Source organism: Bactrocera oleae, chromosome 6 (genome assembly GCF_042242935.1).
Source record: "Bactrocera oleae isolate idBacOlea1 chromosome 6, idBacOlea1, whole genome shotgun sequence".
NCBI classification, from domain to species: Eukaryota; Metazoa; Arthropoda; class Insecta; order Diptera; family Tephritidae; genus Bactrocera; species Bactrocera oleae.
The window spans coordinates 45,686,048-45,704,081 of NC_091540.1; the positions used below are offsets into that span (position 1 = coordinate 45,686,048).

An 18,034-nucleotide genomic window follows, 5' to 3' on the forward strand; every position below is an offset into this window, starting at 1 on the left:
GTCTCATGTAAATTTCAAACTGCTCGCAATTTAGCAACAAATGTCGTGGCGTATGAGTAACCATTTACTTCATGTAAAACCTTCATTATTAGGTATAATTTTAGTAATTATGTAAGAGAACGGGAGATTTATTAAGAGCGCTGCGCTTTTGGTTTTTACTTAAGTAGTCTGGAGCGAAAACCATTGAGTAATAATTTAAGCCACCGGTTGCTCCAATAAAAGCACTGTGCTGCCAAATTGACGGATTATTGCCTATTGTGCCGCATAACGCGTCAATGTTTGCGTCAGAGCGCGCTAGTTACGCGCTGAATATATATTTCCTGTTTTGCAGCGCGAAAATACAGCGATCGGGTTATTTGAACTTGTGCCGCAACTCAAGCGTTCACAGACTAAAGTTGCTGCGGCGCTTGCAACAAATAGGCCTAAATGCATACATACACACATACATATGTATGTATATTTGCAATAAACATTTCGCATGGATAATTAAGCGGTCGGCCAGCAGCAGTATGTCTGGTTGGGCAAACTGGTCAGCCAGTCAAATGCGCAGTCGTGTGTGTGTGTGAGTGCGTTAATGACTCTCGAACCGGCAGTGCTAGACAAACCATCCGCAAAAATATTTGTTAAATAAAATTCATAAAAAAAATAAATCGGCGCAAATGTATTGATAAGTATAAAGCCGTGCGGGCTTGTTTATATGAGTGCGTTTGTGTATGTAGTTACTCGCGTTGATTTGTACAAACTATTTTCTGCGTTAGCGCTGGCCGCTATTTTCTCTCACATACATACATACATACGTGTGTGTCTGCTGATCACAAGCTCATTTGCCATTCGGCGGGTAATTCAGCTGTCTGCTGGCTCGTCTAGACGTCTATATGCGCCGATATACGATGCCTTTGATTGTTGTTTTTACTTTGCACATATGTTAACATGTACACACACAGAGAAACTGTTGCTTTCATTATTATTGTTTTTGTTATATTTAGGTTTCACATTTTTTTTTCTAATTTAGTTTTTGCTGTTTATTTTTCGGTTTTTTGGCCATTGGCGCGGCAAAAATTGTTTTCATTCAAAAGCAAAAGGTATTTAGCAGTGCACACGCTAAATATAGAATAATAGACAGAATTATAAATAAAAGCAAATAAATAACCAAAAATTCATAGCGCAGCCAAACAAAATATCCACTCCAATAGACGTAGACTTTAGCTAAAATGATGAAATCTGTTTGAACCCTGTAAGAAATTTTCTCTGAATTTCTTTGTTAATAAAATTATTTTGAAATTTTGTGGAAAATCAAATTTCTTATGACTGTGCAGTCGAAATCCCAATAGCTAAAACCGAAATTAAATTAAATATGAACTAGCATTTTTCCAGTTATTTCAAAATTTTATTAGCAATAGCACAAAAATAGAATTAACTGTTAATTAATTGTGAAATCAATATCAATAAAATCCAAAACTTCTATAATATCGTCGAAGAAATCTCTAAACATTATCAATAAGTTCTTTCATATATAGAGTATTTTCTAGAGGTATATAATTTTACTTCAAATAAAGAATGCAGAAAATTTACACATAGGCCGATTCAACGTATTACTTACAAATATTGAAGTTGTAGTTCAAGTAAATGTTTCTAAACCACTTTGTTGCCACATGCCAAGTCACAAACCAACACAGAACATTTACAAATACACATGCAAACATATATGTATGAATGTGCACATTACTTTTCCGCATTGAAGACTATTAATTCACTGCCGCCGGCTCGCTGTTGTTTTTATTATTGTTTTAATTGTCTGCATAGCAGTTAGGCGCAATTGTTTTCTCGTGGGTTTATGTCTGGGATTCGTGCCTCATACAAATACATACTACAATACATTTACATGTGCGGCATGCACCTTAATGGCTAATTAATGAACGCTCGCTGTGTACGATTAAAATTTGCAGCTATTCGCCTTATTCCGTTTTATTTATGTGCATTTTTTTTAGCCATCGCCTTATTGTTTTGTCTGTTCTTAATTCCTTTAATATGAATATGTATGCAAACATGTGTTGTGTCTGCGGTTGGCAATAAATTAATTTAATTCTCGTTTTGCTAGAAAGTTTACTCGTTGAATAATTGCGGGATTTCTTGCGGGTTTTAGCCCCGGACTCTTTTGGCTTTTTCGTAGACGTGCATAAATTTGGAATGTAAGCGCTTTGTTTACGCTCAGGTAGCAACACACACGCTCGCCATTAGGCGTCAAGCAAGCCGAATAGTTTTGTATTGATTACTTGCGAGTTTTTCACTTATATGTGTGTTCGTGTGTGTTTGCGCGTGTTTTTATAGCAAATAATTTGCATAATTGTTTCGCACGTGTCGTCTGCAATTTCGTTTTATTGAATATTTATTCTGTTGTCGTTGGAGCAAAAAAGTGATCGTGTGCATTTATTTGGATTGTTTGCTAAGCGCGCTGACGTTGGAGCGCGATTTTTGTCTGTCATTTATTTTATTTTGAAATTCGTGAAATTTATTCGTCTAGACTTTAAGCCGTGCTTGCGCTGCTGACACTTAGACCGAGTTCCCATCGCAGTTAATGAGTAACGGAAATAAACGGTACATAAAAAATGCTCATTGTGTTATAATTTCACTTTTGGTAATTAGAAAGGCAAATTTGATTTGATTTGAAATTCAATTTATTGGCTACCAGTTGAAAGTCCAGATTATAAGGAGATTTTTATTGTACTCGATTTTTTTGCTTAATTTTATGAGAAGATAAAGGTAAAGCTCAATGGAAGCGAATTTTTTTTGCTTATATTGCGTTAGACGTGTGGCAAATGAAAATATTTTTCTTCAGCAATAGTTACCAGTATGTTTGAACCGAGTACCGTTAATGAACTCTTATTAATGTATAATCAATGACCTAGTGTGGGCATAACTAAGCAATAAGGAACGATTTGAGAGCATATTATTATTTCATTAGTGCGCAGTAGCATTATTTTCTTAGGAAAATCACTGGCAACATACTAAACCGTTAGAAGTTCATATCAAAATAATTAGTTATATCCTGTACTGTATTTTATTAAGGCACTTTTAAACTTTACTGCACTACGCTAATTTTTTATACTCTGAACAGGATGTCTTTAGTTTTCCACGAAGTTTATCGCTCCCAGGAGGAAACATAGGAGACCCTATAAATTATATATATATCAGCATGACGAGCTGAATCGATTTAGCCATATCCATATCTGTTATCTCACAATTTTTATGATATCGATTCTATGTTATAAAAAGTGCACCTATGAAGGGAATTATACCTTCGATGAAGCTGAAGTAAACGAGTTATTTTTGTTTATATATACAATTAAAATTTTCCAACCCGAATATTTTAAATTTCACAGTTAGAAATTACCTACCTGCTAATGAGAACCGTTACGATTGTGTGGATAATGCTGAACAAATTGGATTTCATGAAGAGGCACATACTAGAACATATGCGCACAGTAAATAAAGAAATACCAGATCTTTCTCCAACACAGAAAAATCACCTTCGTTTTAGCATTCAAACTCAATTTAACTGATGGAATTCTAAATAGCCAAGTTCTTTGACCTGATGCCAATTACGCAGTTTGCTCCCAATTCAACTGAAATACATATAATATATGTACATTTGTTTATTGTAATTTTTGTTATTGTAGTGCACTTCAATTTTTTGCGAGTTTAAGCAACAAAAAACAACAAAAACCAATATGAGTTATTGAAATAATTTTAAATTAAACCGATGCTGTTGTTGCGCTCTGTGCTTGCACACGAATATTCCACAATTTTACTTGCTAAATGAACAACAAACAACACCAACAATGCGTGCACATCAAACGAAATTTCAAATGCAATCGCTGCTTTAAGGTCTGAATAGTCTGTTTAATATTTTTATTTTTGTTGTTGTTGCGTTTCTTACTTTTCTGTTTGTGTGAACAATTTAATTTTATGACATTTACTTGGTTTCGCGGTGACAACGCATTCACCGATATCAGCGCCGAGCCGCACACTCTCTAGCGCACTTGAAGAAACAAAAAATCCAAAAAAAAAAATGTTTAAAAAATATTTAAAAAAAACGAAAAAAAAACTCAAAAATTTATAACAATATTTTACTAATTTAGGTATCGCTAATGACAGGGGCCGCAACTGCGTTAGCAACCGGCTAGTTAGTCAGTGCGCTTTAGATCGTGGAACGAGGCAGCGAGCGAGTGAACGAGAGGGAGAGCGAATGCTGAAATGCTCTTAAGTGCATTGTCAGCGATTGCCGCTGGGATCAGTGACATTTCAATTAATGTCAAGGTTGCCAATGCCCATTTGAAGACACTTGACAAGCGGGCAGGCGCACACATACATACATACTTATACCTATTGTATGCCTGTACGTAAATAAGTATGTATGCGTATACTTAATGCTTGCAATTTGGGGTAAGCTTATGCTGAATCGTCAGTTATGCATGCGTATATCTACATACACAAGCGTATACATGCTTATCATATATGTATGTACATATAGCACTTGGGATTATTCGAATGACATTGAACTTGAAATAAATTAAATTTGAACTATCAGCGTCAGGAGTAGCTATTGTTAATAGCACTAACAGCAACAACATCAAGTGTTGAAGCATCAGTGCCGCTGCGGCGGCTTATATGCGCTTATGCTACATAAAGTGGGGCTTTGAAAATGCGTTGGCGGCGTTGAGTAGATAAATTAGATTTGTGTATCGGCCTTGGTGGAGCTCTTTGCATACAAACACAGACACACACACATATGAGTATTTGCTTAGATTTGCATTTATGGGAATTGGCACATTGTAATTTAGCGTAATTTATACAAAAACAATAACAACACCCTCTGAATATATAAATTTATATAATTACGCGCATGTGTATGTATGCTTGTGCTGATATGCGACCAACCTGGCGTAGGATTGATGGGCATATGTGGCACCTGCAGCAGATTGCTAGCGGCAACTAAAGGTAAAGAGATTAATGGTAAATTTGCTGATGACTTTTAATCAAAAAACATAGGATTAAAAATAATTTAGGTAATTAGGTTAAGGCTAGTTACAAGTCAGACAAAAAAGAGGGGTTTTTTAGAAATTTTTTTGAAGATGTGTTTTATATAATAAGTAAATAAAAATAATGTATATTTACAAAATTTAATATACTTTAATAATCGGAGATTCATTTTGAAAAATTTAGGGTTCACTCGATCTTCGATAACCAGGAGAATCTCCGAAAAAAGTGTCTGCGATGAGAAAAAATTTTCTGTTTAAAATTATTTCGAAGAAATTTTCCTCACCAACTCTGAAAACAACTTTTCGCGAAAAAGGCGTTTAAAGCTTTGGGAGCTATAATCGTCTCGTTCAAAAAATTCTTACAAATTTGCTCATATCTTTGTAACTACGTAACGAAACATTTAATAGCTCTTTTTAACCTATTTTTCATTTGGGAAAATAATTGCCACCCATATTGTTTCAGGGTAAATTGAAATATTACAAAAAGTGTGCCTGATAACTAAGAAAATTTGAAAATTGTTTAATAAAATGTTTTATACTGTTGTCACATCAAAACGATTTTCAATATTTTTGCTTCGAATGACATCGATTTTTATTATGTTTTTAAGTTCTTGTCTGCGATTTGCTCATTGAATGCCTCTAATATATTAACTAAATTTATTACTTGAAATTTATACTAGAATTGTACATATTTATTTAGCACTTCAAAACTTAGCAAGACGACAAGTTCAAATACAAATATCTGACATAAATCGTTAAGCGAAATTTGAATGCAAACAGGTACGTAAGAGTCGGCCTATTTCGCAAATATAACTGTGTTATTTAACATATTTATTAACACCTTGTTCGCACATATTTTCTTATTAACGAACTTATTTCAAAATTTTCACATACTCAATTCATAGATCATCATCGTATTTATTTTTTAATTATTCTTACCAAAGTCGCCAGACAGTTTAATTTCGCCAACAATTAACTGCAAATACTAGCTCGATATTTTTAGCTTAAGTAAATAGTTTCCAGTTAAAAAATGCAGAAACAGAACAATTTTTCATTTTGAATTCAAACGCCAACCGGTTCAAAGCGATTCTATAGCATTTATGTGAACTGTTAAAAACAATACATATGAAAGACTATTAGCTGGAAAATGGCTATGAAATAAATGACGTAGCGTCTAGCCGACAAACGATAAAAATTATTCAGCTTAATGCTTATCGTATAGCGCATTGACTTCAGCAGCGCCGACAACTGTTCGGAAGTTCCAAGTTGTCAGCTTAGTTGAATGAGTTCGCTGATTGACAGCGTTGAGCGTGCCGAGAGAGCTTAGTTGTATTGCATGAGTATATTATGCCAATATGTAATATAATAAAGAGTGTGGAAATTGTGTAATCGGGTATCGATGACGTTTATATGGTTAAATGTTTTGAAGAACATTTATGAAGGTATTCATTTGAGTGGTAGTTTTAAATACACAACTCTTATTCTAAAGAAAATAAAGTCAAATGATAAGTGTAAAGTGTGAAAATTTCCAGCAAATAAATGTGTCTGGTCACTCTAGTGCAGGACGTTTCATATTTGTCGTTATAATTTTGACATTAAAGTGATTCTTTCTGGGGGAGAACATTTCTGTTGTAAACGTGGGTTGGACAGTGGTGATCTCCTACGCAACTAGCATAGAAACTAAATTTTGGGGTGAAAACTAAATATGACATAACAACAAAGTCAGCTTTAATATAAATTTGGATAAAATATGTAAAAGTGGGGTGGCAAAAAATAGTCTTAGTTTTTCGGGTTCATCTTGCAAAAGTACAAACTTCTTTTGCAGCGTAAACAGCGTGTCTCTCTTGTCAATGTGGTAAACATGTAGACACTACACTCTACAAATCTTTTAATTAATTTATTCTAAATTCAGCACATTTTTGTTAATTGATATTAAACGTTCTGTGTAATAAATTTACGCACCCAAATGTGCCTTGGTTTTAAGCGTGGGTGTGCTGGCATATAATCTTAGACACGTGTCACAAACTAAATAAAAAAAAATTGCTTTTAATATGCAAAATGCAAGGCTATGAGCAAGCAAGTGGATTTAAAATGCCTGATAAGGGTACACTTGGAATTGACCGGCAGCAGGTGGCACGCTTTAACTGTCTATTTTTGTCCTGTCTATCTGTAGTTTGCGGCTGGCTGGTCAGCAGTTTGTTGCAGCTTAAACGTTGCTTTACTCACAACGCACAAGAAAACTTTGCACAATACGGAGAAGTAGGTTTGAAGCAACTTCAGTAACTTTTTACATGCTATGAAAATTTCACTTTTCAGTTATTCTACACGCTGGCACACCTTATACGAGTATATTTAAATTTATATGAATAATTTTATATGAATATTTATTTAATAATTTCGCATTTATCAGAGAATTATTATTAAGAGGCGTCTGCAAAATAATACGTGCATATATATATGTGAGCTATGCATTTTTCGTCACTCTTCTTTAAATATTGATTTTTCGCAAAATAAAATTGTCATTTATGCTACAAGCCAACAACGGTAAAGCGCAAGATGGCAGCGCCACATATGAGAAATAGCATTACTCTGCATGCCTTCGGTGCATGAGTGCCTCACATATTATATGTGTGTATTTCGTATGCTTACGAGTACCGTTATGCATGGGAATTTGCATATCAAGGCACTCGAGAGCGCCCTGTGCTATGTGGTGCATTTGAATAGCAGGCGAAATTGCAGCTGACGTTTGAAATAAAAGAAAGTTGAAAAATATGGGAACAAAATAGGCAAAAAGTCTGTCACTAAGAAAATATATACTACAGCTAAAGCTAACACAAAACAAACAAGCCAACAAACAAACTCGAGATGTCAGTTGCAGTGTCCCTAATGCCAACAATAACGCAAACACCAACGCCAGGCCGAACGTCAACGCCGGCGCCGACGTAGCAGCCATTGGTTTTGTCTGATTTTTGTCGCTCATGTTGTCACCCGTTGCTTTCTTTTTGTAAAAGACAAGATACATGCGAGCAGATAAGTGCGATACTGTGACAAAAAGCAAAAAAGCAGTAGAAAGACAGGCTCCACAGTACACACTTCAGTAGAATACATACATGCATATACACTAACATTATTTACATATGTAAAAGTATGTAAATGTACAACTACTTTTGTTGTAAAAGGATTGCCAACGCCAACACATGCATATACATATGTTATATATATGAGCATGTATGGATATGCACTTAACTGTTTTTTTTATATAAATGTATGCATATACAAATATACATACCCATACATGCAAATATATGGATTTTGTGGTAAACATTTAGTGCTGTGTTTATGCTTTAGCCAACGCACTCCTTAACTTATACCCAAAGAAACTTATTCTGGAGGCACAGACAAACTTGCGGTTGACAGGCGGTGAGTGGAGCCTGTCGTTTTTGTCTGAATTTACACTTGATGAAGAAGCGATTGTAGCTTGTAGGCAGAGTTGGTAAAAATATTTTAGAGGTTTACTTTTTTCCAGCCAAAACGAGGCAAAAAGTCCTTTTCACAGCAAACATTTTTCTATTTATTTTAGTTTTAAATTTTAAATTATCTATAACGGCAACCAGCTTCAAGTTGAAAAAACCTTAAAATTGCTTACGAGGAAAGAACTTTTAAGAAACTTTTAACTTTTTTAAGTTTAAATTAACAAACGACCTTTATCGACTTTTTAATGTCTTTCTGCTGTACCAAGATTAAAACAAATAGATAAAAATTTACATTACAAAACGAAAATGTCTAAAATATGTGTACTTGATTGAATTTGTGCCCTTGAATCACATTAGCTATTTAATAAAATTTTCGGGGATTGGCGAATCGAAGAGACAGCTGGTATATTTCTTGTATACTACGGAAGTCAAGTGATAATGAGTAGGAATGATATACTTTTTCAATGACGAATATTTTGACAATAGCGCAGAGCTCAAATAAATAACGAACAGAGAACGGACGGAATGTAACCGTTAAATTAGAAACGAACTTTCTCTGCTGCCTTGATTAAGCAGAAAAGTTGAGTTTCGTTACCTAGCTGCTGTGAGAGAGACTTATCTGTGTTTTCTGTTTACTTGATTGATGGATACTCAAACTCCATGCAGTCACAACAAAAATGTACATAAACAAATAAGTTTATATGTAAGTACAATACATACGACTATATTTGTATGTACACAAACATTCTGTCCCTAGGAAATTCCCATCATTACTAAGCACTTTTCTAGCATTCCCGCGTTCACAGTAGTCGACGATGATAAACACAAAGTACACAAAATGTTTTGTTTTGAGTCTAAAGGCAATACTATTGAGGGCAATGTGAAAAACACCTGTGTAAATGACGGTGTGCTTATCTAATTCGAACGGAAAAATTTACGAAATAACTGGAATTTGCCAACGTGAATAGAGAGCACGTCACACGCCGCAGACGCGTGACACAAATGAGTCACAGACGAAGAACTGCGGGATCGTTGGAGCTCGCAACCATGCGCAGATGAAAAGGCGTAGATAAAAGACAAATTTCAAATTTATTTGTTTACGCGCAGTTGTGTACGCACTGATGTACGTGTGTGTGTTTGTTGGCCACTTACAATGTAGATGCTCTGCGAGTCAGTTGGTGAGACTTTTGTGAAATGAGTTGGGCAACATGGTTTCCTTTGAAGTCGGCAGTCGAATAAATAATAAGTTCACACATTGCCAACGAGCGTGCACAGCCGAAAGCAATAACAGAAACATCAACAGAAACAACAACAATGCAGCAACTACTGCATAAAAATGCATTAAGCAACAACAAAAGCAGCAAATGTATCCGAATTATTTGTGCTTTGGACTTTTGTCTAGAGATATTAGCACACAAACATACATATACATATATGTATGTGTATGCTTGTATGTATGTATTTAGATTTGTAGGTGCTGTCTCGTTTGAGCGCGCGACATGACGTATGAGTGACATCTAATTTGTATTGCGTTGATGGCGACAAATGCAGCTGAGCGTCAACACTACTCACACATACACACAAACATATGTATAAATAAGTGCACATACAGTCACACAAGGCACGTCATCTGCTGCATTTAGGTGGGTGATTTTTATTTTTATTTTCTGACATTTTTTGACGAGCAAACCAAAACGAGAAATTCAAGAAAATGAGGTTAACTGCTTGAAATCGTAGACGCATCCGAAACTATGCTTGTATGCCGTATGTACGTGTATAAGAACAAACATAATGCGGCAGACACCGAAAAAGAAGCGAAAAATAACGGTATTATGTATTATTCTTTAACGCCGACAAAGGCGCAAGAGGCTAGACCCACGGATGCACTCCACTAGTAGCAGGCAACCGGAAGTCGGGAAAAGTGCCAAGAAATGTAGACAGGAAGTGGCATAAGTAGTTCGGCGGCATCTATGCGCTCGCTTATTACTAGCTAGTGCACACAAGTAACTGTATATTTCTGTAAATGTGTGTGTGTGTGCGTTTATGGCATATGCTTAAATTTGATGGCCTGACTCGCTTGTCTGACTGCATGCCATCGTTTTCGGTTTGCTCTTTCTTTTCAATGCTGGCAAGCATTCAGGCTAACAAAATACTTTCAAGCCACATTCAAAGGATATGCTACGCTTCTCTATGTAGTACATACATAGATATGTACAACAGCAAGTAAATAGCGTGACAGTCTGCAAATAATTTGACTGCAACAAAAAGTTGTGGGGATATAGAATTTGCATGAGGACTTGCACGTTTGCATGTGTGTGCACTTGTAAGCTTAGATGAAAGCGTCGAGGGTTCGCTTTGACAACGATGCCGCATTATAGTTACAATTATATTGCATTTAGAGCACTCTTCACTCCATATTGCGCACACTTTTTGTGCAAATTGGAAATATGTAAGCGCGAATCTGCTCCCTTTTATGGTTGCAAATATAATATTGGCACTAAAGAACTAAAAAAAAAGTATTATTATTTGTAGAAATTTCTTCTAACAAAAAAGGTTCTTTTGATTTAACTTAATTCATAACTAATTTTAATTGGTTTGAGACTTCGCTATAACACCAAATGTTGCGCCTAATTGTAGGCTACCTTTTGGTGAAAACATAAAAAAATAACACAATTAGTGTTCTGTTAACTCACTTGAAACATACGCACCCCTCTGCATTAACTGATAGAAGTACTTAGCGGTTATCTGGGCCTAAGCGGAACTGGAGGTAGTCTTGGAAAGATTGTTTTAAAAAAATTACGGACATTTGAGGTATAATATGAGCAAGATAAGGAAATTGTTTGACGCAAGTGCTCATAACAAGCCTAAAATATAGGAGAGAAAATATGAACAAGCACTCTGAAATTTGAAGCCCTAAAGAATCAATTTACAGGAAAATTCCGACATAAACTTCACTGTTCAAATTTCCCGCCTCCTAACTATTTTTGTATATTGCATGTTTTTGGCTATTTATTTGCCTTTGAGGCAAGTAGTTGTTAGTGAAACTAGTTGGCAACTGCTGTTTTCTAGCAAATTAGAAATTAATTAAAAAAATATCGCATATTTTCATTACCACTTACGAAATGTTCTTAAATTAAATCTTCTTTTACATTGAATTTACTTTCCTACAGGGCAGCAAGGAATACTCTAGCACTTTAAAGTTATTCCACCAAATCTAATAGAATTCTTCGAAATTGCAACAACAATAAAGTTTCGAGTTTCAAGTTGCAGAAGCATGTCGTGGCGCCTCTATGGTGCCGCCAATTGGTGGCAAAGGATGTAACCCAATACAAACACGTCTGTACACATACACACATGTATGACTTTGGCATAACCTAGCGTTGGTGCATAGGGGCTGGTCGCTTATTTTGTACTTGTATGTGGCTCCGGCAGGCACGAACTTGCCGCTGCCTAACAACCGATGTAAGTGGCAAGCGTGCGTCTTTTCCGTGACGCCCGTGGTTGAAATTTCGCGCCAAACTATTGCCACAATGCGACTGCCACCACTATAACTAATACAACTAGCTGTATAGATGTATGTACGTGTCTGCACACTTCCACATGCAGAGTGTATGCCCCTCAAGTGCGCCATAAAGCGTAGAAAAGAAATGCTATAAATTAAGCGGGGCAAATGGAATCGGGGTCAATGAGTCATTGACCGCACGCTAAACATATGTAGTTTCTATATGTATTCTGAACTTTATATACTCGTACACATCCCTACATATTATATGTGCACATATATGTATATGTATAAGCACATGCTCGTAAAAGCGGCGCTGAGACTTACAACAATCGGACATTTGAACGGAGGGGTCGTTTGTCATTGTGTCGGACCCTTTTTCTAGGCGAGCACATTGCTTGAGGGTTAGAAAATAAGCAGAAGCGAAAACAAAATGGAAGTAGAAATAAAAAAGGGTTGCTCAAGTCGATCTTGGCACATGCAAGTACACTAGAGTGACTGCATTTTCAAATTCGAAATGTCGCAAAGCAAGCGGGGCAAGCAGAGCGAGCTGGCTAGCAAATACGCATTGCAGTGCAGGCACTCAAGCAGCTTTCTTTGGCTCCCATATGCGGGGCACAACTGCAGTGGTGCAGGAAATCGAACAAAAAAGTGACTGACCTGTATAAATGCGCTGATGTTCATACATGTACATACATGTGTATATATACATATCTCAATATGCTAAATATAGAAAATGATATAGTATTAAAGCCAGCCCTTTCATGCGGCGTAATCTTCCAGACTTGTGAGCAGAGCAAGCGATAAGCTCAAGCCGTGCCACATGCATGCTAGTTGGCTTTGAATAGCCACATATGCTCTACTACGTGCTGACATACGTATGTCTCTGAGGCGGATCATAAATGTGATTATTTTATACGAATATTTGTTGCTATAATATTTGATTGAGTGGTTGTGGAAACGAAACTGGCTGTTGAAGCGAGCCATTATATTATCAATAAATTATTCAAATGTGAAATCTAAAAAAATAAACATAATAAAATTAAATGAAAAGAAGCACTTCAAACAGGAAACGAAGCCACTTAGTTTTTTTTGTTCAAAATCTGTTTTGAATTGAAAAACTGTTGCCTACATTTCAGCGCCTATATCAAATACTGTTTCTTAGTCCCGACCGCCAACATTTGGAATATAAATTAAGTTTATAAATAATAAGGAGAAATTGCATCGTTTCGTTGCATAAACCGTTGCCATGAAAGCTGCTAGTGGTGTGTGAGGTGCAATAATTGGTATTATTTCTTCAACCTACAATGCTCGTGCTTATCAGCTATGACCACGGCCACCGTATTCGTTCTATAATACTTATTTTATATATATATACTTACTCGTGCATTTTTTATTTATTTAATTATATGATATCTTATTTGCAAGTATTTAGCCTCGCAGTGCGTTGTTCGCTTATTAAAAATACAAGTTTTGTTCGCTATTTCGCTTTTATTAGAACTGATTGCTGCTATCTGCTGCGCTGATGTATATGCATATACTTGTATGTATGTGTGAATATATGGAAGCTATACTGTACTCGTGCAAATTATGTCTAGACATGACTAAAGTAAGGGCAGCATAACAACAACAAAAATGCAAAAAAAATATTATCAATTTATAGAGTGCATATAATGAATGCCGTTAGGAAAAACTGAAGTAAATATCCGACGATTATAAATATTTAAATATATGAAATATGTATATATTATTGAAATGTGATACTGAAAATGAAATATAATTTTTTTTTAATTCAAAAATGGTAAAAAAATATTGATAGTGTAAATTTATATTTAAAGTATTTTTTAAAATTGTACATAAATTTTATATAAAAGGGTGAAATTCACCAATTTCGCTGCAAAATAAATATTATATCATAAAATTTTATTTTTTAATTTTCGTAACTTTCACAAAAAACCTTGTTTTATCAATAATTAAGATTTAATAAAATAAATATTCTAAATTTTTACTCAAATTTTAATTTTAAAAATATATTTAAGTGGCATGAAATATGAAATTGAATGAAATATAATGTAGTAATGTAATGTATATAGTATATAGTTTATGACACGGAAACAGTCTTCCAACAACTTGCGGCAAACTTTAAAAAAGACAGAAAACTGCAAAAAACGGCAGAAATGCAGTAACTTGCACTTTGATGACTTTAAAACCACAGCAAAATCTTCAAAGTTGCCGCATATGCTTGCAACACGACTGCATCACGCCTCATGTAGCAGCTGCAACTGCAACGACAACCGCAAGCGTTCATCGGCAGGCGACAGCCGCAACTCCAGGCTTCTTTAACAAGAAAATTGAGTGTTTCCGCGCCGCATTTTACATTTGCTACCGATTAAAGGTGTGTTAGCGTGCCGCCATGCCACAAAGCAGAATGCCAGCTTGTTGTCAAGCCATTTCACACCTTTAAAATGGATGTGTGAGTGTGTGTGCGTTTAGGTATTGGAATGTCATTTCGGTGGCGTTGAGTTACACAAAGCATTTAATTAATGTGCCGCAAAAGGGCTGAGTGCCAATTCAGTGGGGTGGCACAAGCACGTTATAACCATAAAGTACCTACACACTACCATATGTGTATGTGTCATGTTGCATAAAAATGCATGCGTTGCTTGCGATTTTTTACTTTATGACTGCCGCAGTTTTGCATTTCCCAACTGCAATTATGCCACTACATCCCGGTAAATGCAGTTTAGTGGTAAAAGGCGCATTTTAAGGCGTCAATATATAATATAATATGTGCGCTTTGATCTTTCCCGCTTTTTAACATACATAAATATATATAATGCTGCTGGTTCTTTGCTGTCAGAAAACTGTAGATTAGTTTACAATTTATCAGCCGTCATCAACGTCACACGATCGATTTGTAGTCGCCAATGAGAAATATTTCACAATTTCTGGGCGTATTTCGAAATCTCATCTGTCGAATTGTCAATGTGTCGGCTTTTTTTTGAAACATTAATCAGTTTGTGAGCACGTGCCTGAAAATTACTCAAACATATTTACACACGGTATATCGGCATACATGCATACACATTTATATGGCAACCTGATTAGCTTATTAAAATTTATGAAATTCTATTTCCGCTACAAAACTGGAGTACAAACGCTAGACTATTTGACATAAACACATTTGTATATATTGTTACTATGAAGGTTTTAGATTTGCGAAATATATATAATATTTATTTACATACATAGGTTTGTATGAAATTTGTGCGATATGGGTTTCCCCGAAATTACTAAAATGTCTTCGAAACTATATACTCCAAATATATAGTTACGATCGGACCACTTGGGCATATAGCTGTCATATAAGCTGACTAATCAAAGTTAAGAAAGTTATTCTATATATATCTATACACATATACAAGAAAGTATTTCTACCTGACAGCTATAGACTTAAGTGGTCTGTAGAATATAGCGTCACTTTGTACAATAATCCATGACGAATTTCGTGAAGATATCTTCTCAAACAAAAAAGTTTTCCATATAAAAGTATGATTTTGATCGTTCAGTTTGTATGGCAGTTATATGCTATAGTGTTCTGATACCGGCGGTTACTACAAATAAGCAATTTCTTGAGAAGAAAAGGACGTAAGCAAAAGTTCAAGCTAATATTTCAAAAATGTTTATTTTTGATAATCATTTATCTTAACTATTTCCAATTTATTTGTATTTTACAAAGATCTCATAACAACACAAGTAATTGCCATAAAACATTGCCTACATTGTGGCGCAAATTATAAGATTTGCCGGCCGTAATTAAAAAGAAAGGTAATATAAATAAAACAAAGTGCTGAAAAATATTTAATTATTAAATATCAGTTCAGCGGCATTCTAAAGTTACGTGAAATCTATTGCAATTTTTATAAATAACCGAAAATTTAATCAAAATTCTTGTTACAATTTTTTAATGGGAATTTTTAGTCTCCAGAACATTTAAACAAATGCATGCAAGGGTTGAACCGCACAATATTAAAAAAAAAAATATAAAAATTTAAAACAAATAAATGTTAATAAAAAAATAATCAAACAAAATTAACGGGAATTAAGTAGCAATATTTCAACTCAAAATAACAATTTTAATTAATTTTAAGAGAATTTCTTATCTTGCATTGCCATCAAACTTTTTTGTGAAGGGTGAGTCAACTTTGTTTTACGAAACCAGTAATGGAATTCACCGATAATTAAAAGTGTTAACGCAATTTCATAATAATACAAATACACAAAATTATTTATGTATACTATACATGTGTAAATATGTATTGTATGTACAAAATATGTATGTTAAAAATATATAATATACGTATTAATAAATGACACGAAGTGGCATATGTACTATAAGTTTTTTCCCACACATCTGAACCTACTATATACACCCGTATTTGTATCTTCAACTCACACACATACACATATACACACGAGTATGTAAATATAAACGTGGAAGTGCTGGCAAAACGATATTCGTGCATGGCCCATATTTTAAATCGCGAAATCAAAACAAAATTTTCCGCATGCCACCACCGGCAACAGCGTGTGGCACCAAACGTTTCAATGCATATAGAAACACGCCACGCCATTCACATGCACACATGCATACAACACACACGTCTATGTGTGAATGTGCAGTTCAGAAAATGCATGGTGATGTAAAAGCACCGCAATCGCAATTGCAATTGACGGCATGGCCAAAGAGTTCGCGGGCTAAGGTTGACTACAATTTCACACATGTGTGGGTGTGTGTGTGCGGGCACAATCAGACTTGCATATGGATGCATAGAGCTGTCTGCAGATCAAGCCGGTTGATCCGACTGCAATAGTGCAATGTTTTTCGCAGACACACGTACATATACATAGGTATATATATATATATATTTTGTCTGTCGCGATTTTGTCGCTAAAAATAGACAGACACATTGTCGCGACATGCAAACTGCAGACGATGGTGAGTAAATATTATTTATATGTGCAGGAGCGCATATGTAGTGGTGAATGTACGTAAGCACAAATGCACACAGCTTATTTACTTATATACTTATGCATACTTGTATATACATATGTATATAGCTGTGTTGTTTCAGCGCTAGTCAAGCGGTATGCGAGATTTACGTATGCTATATAAACTTTTTGGTTTTAGCTGCTTTAATGTCACTTGCTAAAGTTTAGATAGTTTCGGCACGAATGACGTACATACACATGTATACGTGTGTTCACAAACATACAGATATGTTTGCGCATTTCAAGTTTACATACAGAAATGAACACAACCGTTTAAAATTAACAGTGTTTATTCAAAAATTCAAACTTGGGTGCGAAACCCTTAGAAAATATTAAACACATTTCATCAGACTGAAATACGGTTGGCAACTACTTTAAAAGCAGCCAACATCTTTGCACATTTTTTAAACTTTATTTATATTATCCATAAGGAAACAAGATTATTTAATAATCTACAAGTTTTCAAATATTTCAAAAACATTAAATTTAATAAACAAAAATAAAAATTTACTAAAAAATTACGCAAAATAGCTTTTTTTTAATTACACTTCAATTCTCAATTTTAAAAATGTTAATGAGAAAACATTTTAAACTAACAATAACTAAAATAAATATAGTTAAAAAAAAAACTTTTTTATACTAACAACCCGAAACGATAAGCTCAGTTATTTAAATTGAATATATGTATGTATGTTTTGCTTCTAATTTCAAAAAACACAACCGCACTCTTTGGTACTATAAGCAAAATATACCGTTTCTTTATGTTGCTTTTAGCTGCAGAGTTTTAAGATATTCTTTTTTGTTTGTTTGCAGTGCCTATCAAATTGTTAATTGTTTATTTTGTCACAGTGCCATTCAGTTTCATTGCCTTTGAAAAATGATACAAACATACGGGTGATTTTTGGCTCCAGAGTTGTGCAAGGTCATAGAAGAGTCTTTAACATTTTAAATGCAGCAAAATTTTTATC

The 18,034-nt window shown here is 34.8% G+C and overlaps 1 protein-coding gene across 1 annotated transcript in view; it reads right to left on the bottom strand.

Moving 5' to 3' along the window:
• LOC106621398 (pneumococcal serine-rich repeat protein) overlaps positions 1 to 18,034 on the bottom strand; it is a 143,862-nt gene that overhangs the window by 22,459 nt on the left and 103,369 nt on the right. The gene's annotated exons all lie outside the window — the stretch shown is intronic.